This window comes from Hirundo rustica, chromosome 3 (assembly GCF_015227805.2).
Source record: "Hirundo rustica isolate bHirRus1 chromosome 3, bHirRus1.pri.v3, whole genome shotgun sequence".
Lineage (NCBI taxonomy): Eukaryota > Metazoa > Chordata > Aves > Passeriformes > Hirundinidae > Hirundo > Hirundo rustica.
This window is the reverse complement of record NC_053452.1, coordinates 96538525-96549221: the sequence shown is the minus strand read 5'-3', so window position 1 is coordinate 96549221 and position 10697 is coordinate 96538525. Positions and strand designations below refer to the sequence as shown.

Below are 10697 nucleotides of genomic sequence, written 5' to 3'. Positions count from 1 at the left end.
TGTGATTTTTTTAAAAAAAATATAGACAGAAGTGTATATAAGATGGCGGTAATTTGTGGACCTAGCAGATTGAAAAAAAAATACCTTGTAAACACTGATTTTTTTCATCATCTTCTAATAAAAGTTTTGGGGGGAGGAGAGACATTTCTTAGAGAGGGCAAGAAAAAGGCAAACAGGGACAAGAACAATTAAAAAATAAAAAAGTAAAAATTTCAGCCTGATTCAATTTGTGGTTTGTCATGTTGGAATGAGCAATCTGAAGAGTTCAAAATATTCAGCTGTGTAGGATGCCCCTTAGTGGATGAATTTAAACACTGTTGACAGATGAAATAATTTTAAACACTGAAAATGATCCCAAAATAATATTTGTATTTAGTAACCAAGAACAAAGGATTTTAAATGCTAACATATGGACAGAAGAGCCTACAAAGCCATGTTTACATAAAACATAAGAAACAGCTGGAAAAGTGCAAACCAATAGTAAGAGAACTTTCCTGAATAAGTTATTGTACCAAATGAGAAGAAAACAAGGGAGAAGTAAGGAGAAAATGTCAAACTCTATTTCTATTTTAATCAGAATGTAAATTATGAGATGAGTTGACTTTGTAGAAGAATACAACCAGATACTGAACTCTGCAATGGAACCCAACCCAGTATTTTTACTGGTACTTTCTAAAACAGAGAGCTTCCGCACAGCTGTGAACTTCTGTGGTCTGGAGCCATGGGCCCTTCCCAGCACCTTATTGCTGGTGTAGCCCATGGCCATCTCTGCTGTGACAGAAGGCTACCAGCTTGTGCTGCAATACACAAACATTGCTACTCAAAAGGCATCAAGAAGTGTTTAAGATTCAATAGAAAAAACTAGAGTGCACAAATTCTGTAATACCCAAATGTACAGTGCAAAGAGTCTTTGTGGATGATTCATTTCATTTGTTCTAACCCTTGTCATGAGGAATATATTGCTTCTAACTTCTTCTTTGCAAAAACAGTCTTTGCATTGGAGTAATTTGCAAAAGCAAAAGCTCAACACAGTGACACTCCCAGAGCCCAGCACCCACACTGGTCTGTTTACAGCTACTCTGAATGTAACTGTATTTTTTACCTTTAGATCTCTAGGTATACACTGAATAACAAAAGAAGTCTATAATATTCACAGAAAGTTTGTCTTATTTGGAAATGCCATGCTTCTGATAGCAGTTGTTTCTTTTCTTTCTTGAAGAAGTCTGCAGTTCTTGTGTGTATTTAACTTTGCATGTAGAAATCACGGCAAAGTGTCTCATTACCTCCACACCGTTAACAGCGGCAGAAAAGCCACTCATCAGCAGTATTGGCATAAGCTTGGACTTCCTGGGTCACATCCTAACGCAGCTTAAGTGGTCAAGGGGAATCTTTTTGTTTGAGTTAGCTGGTGCGTGCTGTAGCTGGATAAGCTGATCCCGAACACTCCCAGGAGCAATGCCGCCCGCTGCAGTGCTGTGTCTGACGGGTTGATAACGATCTTTGCTGCAGCTTGAGTCTGAGGGAGAAACAGGGCAAGTTACAAGCTGAGTCAGCTCAGTGCAACACATAAGAAGGTCTTTGGAACCAACAAAGCACTTTTTTTCTTCTCCACGACATTTAACAGGGTATGACTCTGCTCTCCGCTGAAGACCATTTCGCACAATCTATTGCATGTTTTGAAACCCTCCCTTTTTATCACTTTGTAAAAGATACTAAACATTTGTGATATGATTTTCCTTTCGGTTGCATTCATTGATTTTTGTGACTTTAATGGGGTTCCCTCTGGCATCCTGAGAGGGAGAGCTGAATCAGTTGTGGAGGCTTAGGCATAAAGGAGAAAGAACTTCCTTATTCTGTAAAGAACAAAGATCTCTTCCTTCCAACAGATTAGCTACTAACACAGGATGTTCCCTTGGATGTTAGATATTAATTCAGGAAAGCAAGCCTAGAAGGGATCACTAACATCCTTTATGACCTCCACAGGTAGGACTAGACCAGGCAGACAAGTTTTGACACAGTCACTTTGTCAAGTCCGATGAAGAAGCAGGAAATGCCAAGCAAAGTGAAGATAAGAATTACTTATTTACTATCTGAATAATTATCAGAAAAGAAATTAAGTTTCTGTTGCTTGCCTAGTCCATATGATACACTGATCAAGAGGCGGAAACACATTTTCATGGAGTCCCTAGGGAGCAAAACAAGAATTCATACATATTGGCACTTTGAGTTAACATGTGTCTTTCTCAATGATGCCTTTGGTTTCTTTAAGTGAAATAATTACTAGGCCTCAAATAATGTTGGGTTGGTTTGTTGTTGTTGTTGTTGTTTTAATGTTTTCCCTTGCAATCCATGGATGAAAAGCGTGGCATCACTGACAGGAGCAACAGATTCCAAGGAGCCTTTTTTTCACTTCCAGATTCTAGGTTTTTTACTGACCTAAAATAATTAGAGCTTAATGCTCTGACCTTGATAAATGTCTGACTGTGGCTACTTCAGCCACAAAATAAAGACAAAAGAAATTTCAAACAGAATTACTATGTAAGGTGATATCAAAAGATATGCAGGGAGGTGGGAAAGAAATTCACGGCTAGGACTAAGACACAGCATCTTTAGCTCAGCCCCTCAACCACAACTATCCCCTCTCAGCTCCTACAGTCTATGATTCTGGATGCAGATCACAGTGCTAAGATCTGTGACATTTTCCAGAGAAAGGACAGATACTCTGTAATTATCAAAATATGGAATACAATAAGGAATTTTTCTGTATTCTTTGGTGTACTTATATGTATATATATTTATAGCTGCTTCAGTTGATTTAAAATGTTTTCTATACATGCTTTTATTTGTTTTCTGATTTCCCAGTAGTAGAGAGGTCAATACTGGTTGAGGTTTCCTTATCAAGGCCAAGAAGCTGGCTGAAATGGTCACTGATGGGTCACTGATAACCCACTGATGGGTCAGCTGAGTCACATCCTTCTTTCCATTAGCATTTTCCCACTGCCCCAAACAAACAAAGACATTGCAAGAGAAAAATATGGAGAAACAGTTTCTGTTCAAGCACTGCAGAAGAATTCACTCCTTCCAAATATTCTGCATTTGGTATTCCAGCATGGTACCAATTATCAAGAAATGTCATAATTCATTTGCTTTTCAGCAGGGGATTAATTATTTTGAGTTATGTGAGTTAACCCACAAGAAACCAATGTTCCCTTGGGTTGGTCATGCGATAATTTGAAATAAAACCAGCCTGATCAAGAGAAATACAGGTATTTTTAAGATTAATTAAAATCAGGAAAAAAAAAAAAAAATAGAGAGAGAGAGCGATTTCATACCTGCAGCAATCTTATATACCCAGGTGTCATTCTCCGGAGAGGAATAACCATGATTTCTGAGTCTTCTTAGAATTTCAGCCCCTATAATTCTAGAACACACAAAACATTACTAAACCCCAGGATGTTTTACAAGTTGACCTCTTAATGAAACGTAAGAATAAGCCTAATGCCATTTGCTATAGTGCCAAAAGCACCCCAAGAAACACAGTATGCAAACATTTCTTTCTCACCTGATGCTCTTTTCCCTTGAGCCCTGTCCACGCTCCAGGGCCCGGGGTGTATAAAGCCTCGCTCCGTTGCATAACCTGTCACATGGGATCTGTCTGCACTGCTTAGGTGTTGGCAGGCCTGAAACAGCCCTGCCTGGGGCCAGGTATGGCTTGCAATATTGAAAAACTCTCTGGGAATGCCTAAAGCTCATTAAGAGAGCTGACCTCCTTAATAAGAAAAGGACCTGAGCCTGCTTTAGAGATAGCCCTGGACATAGGAAAAGGAGGTCATTATAGCCTTTCGTGTCGCAGAGTGACAATGCAAATAGGATTGGATCGTGTTTATATAACTTAAAGCATATATTTTTACCCACAGGATGACCTGACTGGGGAAGGAACCTTAATGCAACCATGACCCAAGTTGAAAGGATGTGCTAATATAACAGGGCTATTTGGAGGTACATTTAAAAATAAGTGCTTTCTTTTCTCATAGCATTCCCTTTTACTCAGCATTATGCACAGTCTTGTGTGTTTTTCTACTGCTAGTTCATTAAAACTAAAAATACCTAATCTCATACTTACTGATATTACTATTTTTTTGTTAACTGTGATCTCTTTTTACTGCAGTGAGCTTGAATTCAGTTCTATTCTTGCAGGCATATAGCACACTGTGTGAGAAATGGTGGTAAAATATACTCTACAAAATTAATTTCTCCAACATTTAGTAGTGTCCATTGATAGACCATGCTAAGAAAGCTCTTTTATTCCATTTTCAATATATGCAACCCTGCATATAGATACCAAGGCAGAATTTGACTCCAGTTGCAGTCCTACTTCTAAACATGCAGGGTAAAAATCTTCAGATGTTGTAAGTCAGTGGAGCACCAATGTGCACATTGAGCCAACACCAGGTTTGATGACAAGTGTTCTAGAGTTCAGTGCTAACTGCACCTCCAGTAGTCTCTGCTAAGGCAGAAATCTGAAGATCTCTGAGAAATAGTCCTGCTATAAAAGAGCAGAACATGATTCTAGTTGGAGAAATATTCCATTGCAAGTATTCCACAGGTATTCCACAATGATACCACTTCCTCTTCTTCTTTTCAGCACAGAGTGGGCAGTTCTCATTTTCCTTTCACTGCACCAGGTCTGTAGCACACCAACGCTTTGGCACCAACAGAGCAATGTCTCATTAAAAAAAAGATAACTTGAGCTGAACTCATCCTGTAGCATCAATCTAAACCATCATCATTGAATCATGACAGATGGTTTGGGCTGGAAAGGACCTTTGAGAAGGTCACCTAGTTCCAACTCCCCTGCCACAGGCATGGACACCTTCCACTAGACCAGGCTGCTCTAAGCCCCATCCTACTTGGCTTTGAATATTTCCACAGCTTCTCTGGGCACTAAAAGCAAAAGACTGGGAACTTGCCAAACTGTTGGTTTTTTAATATGCAATTTTCAGAGTGACCCCATGTTAAATGCTTTGCACTATATCCCTTAGATATAGGAAATACTGTCCTAACAGGAAATAATAAACATAAAATTGGGAGCCGACTGAAGTTAACAGGAAGTCCATCAGTACCTGTCCAAATGCATTTGGGATGAAAACCTATAGTATGAAAAGTCAAAGGCCTTTTTCTTGTTTCTCACTGTATGCCCCATGCCACGTTTCCCAAACAGTCAGGAGAGGGCCTGTGCTTGCTGCCCAGTGCAGGAAAGGATAACAATGCAGTCTGTCTTTTTCTGGAAATACACAGAACACTGAATTTCCTTTAAATTTGCAGCCTTGCCTACATTCAGAGGAAAGCATCCTTACTGAAGTATCAGAGTTTCAGGAGCTGCAAAATTTCTGCCATTTTGAGTGTAACTCTTCCCATTCAGAGAAGGGCAGTGAGATTCCAATGACACTATTCAGAAAGGGAGAGCTTTCCAAACAAGTTTCTTTGTGTGGAAAATAAAAGGGAAAGGAAAGAATATGCTTTGGCTGGCGTAGCTGTCTTTAAAAAGGATGTCTTGGCCATGTGCAACACAACTGAAATGCAGAATATCTTCTGTAATTGCAGATGTTACCAAAATCTGAATTACATGTCAAAGGACTCTGAAAGAATAACCATCCTAGGTTGTTTCAGGAGAACTTTGATCAAACAAGGGATTGCCTCCATTTCTTATGAAGTCCAAGCCTCTGAGAATTGAGTGCTGACTGCCAGGATGCAGAGATGAACGTGCCCCTTCTGGGCCAGGGACTGGACAAGAAGCCACAAGATCTCTCTTGGCACAAACACAGGGATCCCACGAGCTGTGCGGACTCCTCATTTCATTCATCTACTAATGCCCTCGCTTCCTGATGGAGGCACTGTTTTCTAACAGGCATCAAGCAGCTAAGAATGCAAGTGATATGCTGACAACCTCCCCAATATTAAAGACAAGGGATACTTTCAACTCAGCTGTCAATATTCACCACCTTGTGCTCTATTTCCATTAGGAGGACAAATCAATAATGAAATTACGAGTTCCTTTGCTATAATCTAGTGCCTTTGGGACCAGCAATGGCTGCTTCCCCAAATGCAGCATGACTCAACCAACAGAAATAAATCCTTTTCACACTCTTAAAAAGCCCTTCTTGACCGGCACTCCCCAAAAGGCTTTCCATGCTGCCAGTGATCATGTCCCTGCCTCTCCTGAGTGTGAAGCAGGGACTCTCATGACAGCATCACCCATGTCAGCTCAGTGCAAGCAGCAGGGAAAGCACTGCATATGGGGCTCTGGCCCCTGCTCTTCTGGCAGGTTTTGGAGCCTGTGCTGTTGACCACCCTCAGACAAATGCCTCAAATACTTAGTAATCATTCATGGTCTTGTCACTTTCCCTACATGCCTCTGTTAGGTTCTCTTTCAGGCAGCTCATTCTCCTGACAGCTGGACTTTATGATCTTAAAGGTATTTTCCAGCTTTAATGGTGGTTGTATGATCCCCACATCATAAGAATCCTCTTTCAGATCCTTAAAAATGTTTTATCTTAAAATCAGACTAATCTTCCCAGTTTTCCTTTCTTCCTGTGCTCCATATGATTCTTATTTACCAGCTCTTTTCCCACATACTTCCTAGCATATTTATTTTTATCCTGACAAAAGGGAAGCATTTCCCTCTATGCCACCTCTAGCACCAGAAATTTCTCTTCAGGAGACAGTCCTAAACTGCTTTCTTCTGCTCATCAGTTCTTGCTTTGGAGACCCTTGTGGACTCTGGAGTAGCAACGGCCTATGGCCACTTGAGACTCTGGATGCTAGCAGGCCCTGATTCCCACACACATAGAAGACCATTGCCTACATCTACCTCTTCTTTCCCCACACTTTCATTGCTTTCAAAAAAAAACCCCCAACACCTATTTCTGGAAAAAAAAAAAAAAAAATTTAGGCCAGCTCGGGTGCATGAGTTAAACCCCAGGAAGATGTGGTGGAGGTGCCCCGGTGAGCAGCCCCCTCAGGCCTCCCCTCGGTGCAGCCAGGTCAGCGCGGAAGGTCCCCAGCAGAAAGGACACAAGCCTCGCTGGGGGCTGCTCCCACTGCTGCTGGTGGTCCTGCAGCGGACGCTGATGTTGCTGAGCCGTGCGTGCCGGGGGCCGCTGTGTGCACCGACCGCCACACCCCGCACACAGCTACGGCCCGGGCCCCGACAAGAGTGGGAAAAGCAGGGACAAGGCAGGCGATTGTCCTGCTGCTGCACTCAGTTCCCAAGGGAACACGCCACAGTCACATTATGTACCGGCTTTGCTGGGGCAAGGTCACAGACTGACGACGTGAGAGCGAGCATGTGACTCCAAGGAGGGGACAGCGCTGTCCCACGGGAGGCTGGGGTGAGCAGCCCTCACTGTCAGGGGAACGCAGCCGCACACCTGCAGACGGGAGGAGGCTCTTGGCGGCCCCAAGGCACCTCAGGCAGGTGGCACGTGTGCATGTTGATGGGCGTCTGTTTCTTGTTACCCACCATACATTGAGGAGGTTGGGGCTGATGTCTCACCCTTATTGCTCCTACCTGATGGGTACAGATTGCAGGCAGAACACTGCGGGGCACTGCCTATGTGAAGTCACAATTCTGAACAATAAACTGGTTTCAAGCAAGACTCTGCTGGCTTTGAGGGCCATTAAGCTTGATTTACTCAAGGCTCTCTATACTGATACAGGGACAGAATTTTAAAAGAGGATTTCCCATAAAGCGTATACCATTTTCATTCTACACCTGGTGAACAATATGACATTTGGAAGTCATAATTTTGAAAACAATCCAGATATTTAGGTAAAGAAGTACTTTCCAAAATTAATAATCCTTAAAGAGTCCAGGCTGCAGGAGTACACGGCAGAATTCTGAACCTATCCACAGCTTCCATGAACACCCCTTTGTGCAGGGTAGGAGTAAACATAAAGTGCTGCCACTGCAGGCAAATCAATAAAATAAACCATATAAAGAAAACAAACCACCAAATCTTCCTCAACGCACAGCTGTATGACTAATCCTAGGCTTTTTGACTTCAACAGTTATTAGATCTGAGAGCATGTCCTTGCAAATCATTATGTGCATTAGTCAAAAATTAGAGCTAAGCTAAAAGCAATTTTGTCTTAAACAAAGGTAACTGAACTGCCAGCTCTGTTGGGGTAAGAGGACTGGGCACTGTTAGCTTATAGAAGGAAGAGATAGTCCTGCCCCAAAGAGCCTACAATCTGAGGGGAGGCAGATGATTGCCACCAGCTGAAGGAGCACAGGGAAACAAAGAGAACGTATAGCTTGGCATGCGAAGTGATGTTCTCAAATGCTCACTTACAGTCAGACTGTTTCCAAATTTTTGTAGGCATTGCAGCAAAACTCAGTGTAAAGGAGAGATGTGAAGACGATAAATGAATTTTAAGATGATAAGGGAGGTAAGGAACAGGAACAATGTTGTATTGTTGCATTACATGGTAGTATCTTCACAAAGCACAAAATTTAGGAGATGGATTGGAATATGTTGATGACAGAAGAAGGAAATGCCATCAATAAAAGAAGACTGCAATGCTGTGTAGATGAGCTACAGACTGCAGAGTTCAGTCCTCGAAGTCATCTAAGGTTACCGATACACAGCAGCAAGAGATTTGTGTTGCTGAGGCTTATGGAGCTACCACTGAAGTACCTTAAACTAATCATTTATTTCCTGCTGAGCATTGACTCCTGCACTTCCCACAGCTCCACTGCCAAGCAGTTACTCCTGTGTTTGCAGCCTGCCTGCCCACAGTGCTTTGATGCCATTGAGGGACAAAAGAATAGAAACTGACAAAAATGTAATAGCAAAATAATAGCAAAAAATCAAGTTCATTACAGCTATGGAGAAAGGAGAACTTTCATGGAAGCAAATTTTATCAGAAAATGCTGCAATTTATATGTGTGAGAAACTACAGGAGGGAAAATTCTGGAAGTATTTCCTAGGCAAAGGTAGAAAGCATTTCTCTTGCTGGAAGAGCACAAAGGTAGTGCTCCAGAGCTTACCTGGAACCCAGTTCTGTCAAGCAGGGCTGGATCTCTCACCTAACTCCAGATGAGGTTCACACAGATGCCTGCCTTGGAACTAGAACTCCCATTCTAATTTACCTATTTCAAATGTTTATGTTAAGATCAGGGCATGAAGTGACAATAGTTCAGTGACTTGGTACGAACTGCACCCCACTGATTACAGCAGGACAACTCAAAATGAAGCTGTTATGAAGAATGGCTTTTAAGATGACCAAAGCAGATTAAAGCCATATATTACAAGAAGCAGCTATGTTTAACCTCCCAAAAGGAGGATCATGAAACCCTTCCTCTCAGATACTGACAAGCAGTGAGGATGTCCTGGAGCACTGATTTTTGCCTCACTCCCCAACTACTGTATGTGGTCACTAGCCAAGCTTCATATCCCCTCACTCAGTAGAGGTCTGCATAGAGGGAAAGCAACACCAGTAACATTAAGTGGCCATGGAAAAGCCAGCATATGAGAAGGCTGAATAGAAGGTTTTGCATAAACAGTTGACTATCTGACCGGATATGCAACTACAGCATCTTTGGGAGAATGATCTCCAGTGTCCCAGAACAGTCATGGCCCTACAGAACTGACAGCTACTGATCCATGAGCCATCAGTTGGATGAGAAAATTTGCTGTCATCTTTTCTCTAGCTCAGATGTGTACTAGTATAGATTAATTTATTCCTTTCACAACTGAAAACCAAAATGAAAAAAAACAAACTAAACACAAAGCAACTCATCCCAAACCCACAAATAGAAACAATGGGCATTTTGTGAAGGTCTGAAGACCTTAACAGATGCTTAAAACCTTTTGAAAAGGTGCTGCTACACTTATGCCAACCACTGTCAACTCTTATGTTAGGGTCCATCTTAATGTGTTGAACAATTTTGCAGCATCTGTAGGTTGGACTGCAACAGGAAACTCTTCTAGCAGATATGGGCAGGGAGAAGCTTGCCTGCCTCTGCTGTGCAAGACATTGCATCAAAGGTACCCTCCTGTTGTCTCACTGAATACAAATTCCTGGACAGTTGGTTTAAAATGCACAGCAGATATACAAATATCTTTCTGGAGTAACAACTTTATGCCTTGCTGCTTCTGTGGTGGATACAGAGGTCAGCCAGCACAACATGCTACCAGAGAAGCTGGAACACTTGGCCTGAGAGCTGTGCTCGCTGACCTGAGAATCCTCTGGGTGCTTACTGCTGGACAGACCCATCTATAGCTGTTTTTCTGGGAAGGCTCATATCTGGCAGGCAGCGGACAGCCTTCCAGCAGATATCCAGAGTCCCAGTTAACCCTGGAGACAGCCAGTAACAGAGTTCCCTTTTTTGTCACAAGTGCAATGCCCTGTCCTGCCGTGGCCCTGTATTCAGCGTACGCACTCCGCAAGCAAGGCAGTGCACTGAATGATATGCAATCCAGTCCCGACATCTTGTGAAGAAGGTGGCGACCATCCTTTAACATAAAGCCATTTTCCAGCTACCAAGGCACTGCCAATATGATGTGGGAAGCCTATGGCACCTTGTGGATAAATCTGCATACATGAGTAGCAAGACACAGCATTACTTAAGACCACATGCACTCCTCTGACTGTGTGTACCACTTAGCTGTTTTTAATCTATGACAGTAGAT

The 10697-nt window shown here is 42.4% G+C and overlaps 1 protein-coding gene across 1 annotated transcript in view; it reads right to left on the bottom strand.

Annotated features, from left to right (window-relative positions):
- Window positions 1-285: 285 nt before the first annotated feature.
- ERICH1 (glutamate rich 1) overlaps window positions 286-10697 on the bottom strand; it is a 96751-nt gene continuing 86339 nt past the window's right edge. The window contains exons 7-8 of the transcript XR_005700290.2: window positions 3333-3421; window positions 286-1516 (exon numbers count right to left, since the gene is read on the bottom strand). The gene's annotated coding sequence lies outside the window, so the exon portion shown is untranslated. The remainder of the gene's footprint in view (window positions 1517-3332; window positions 3422-10697) is intronic.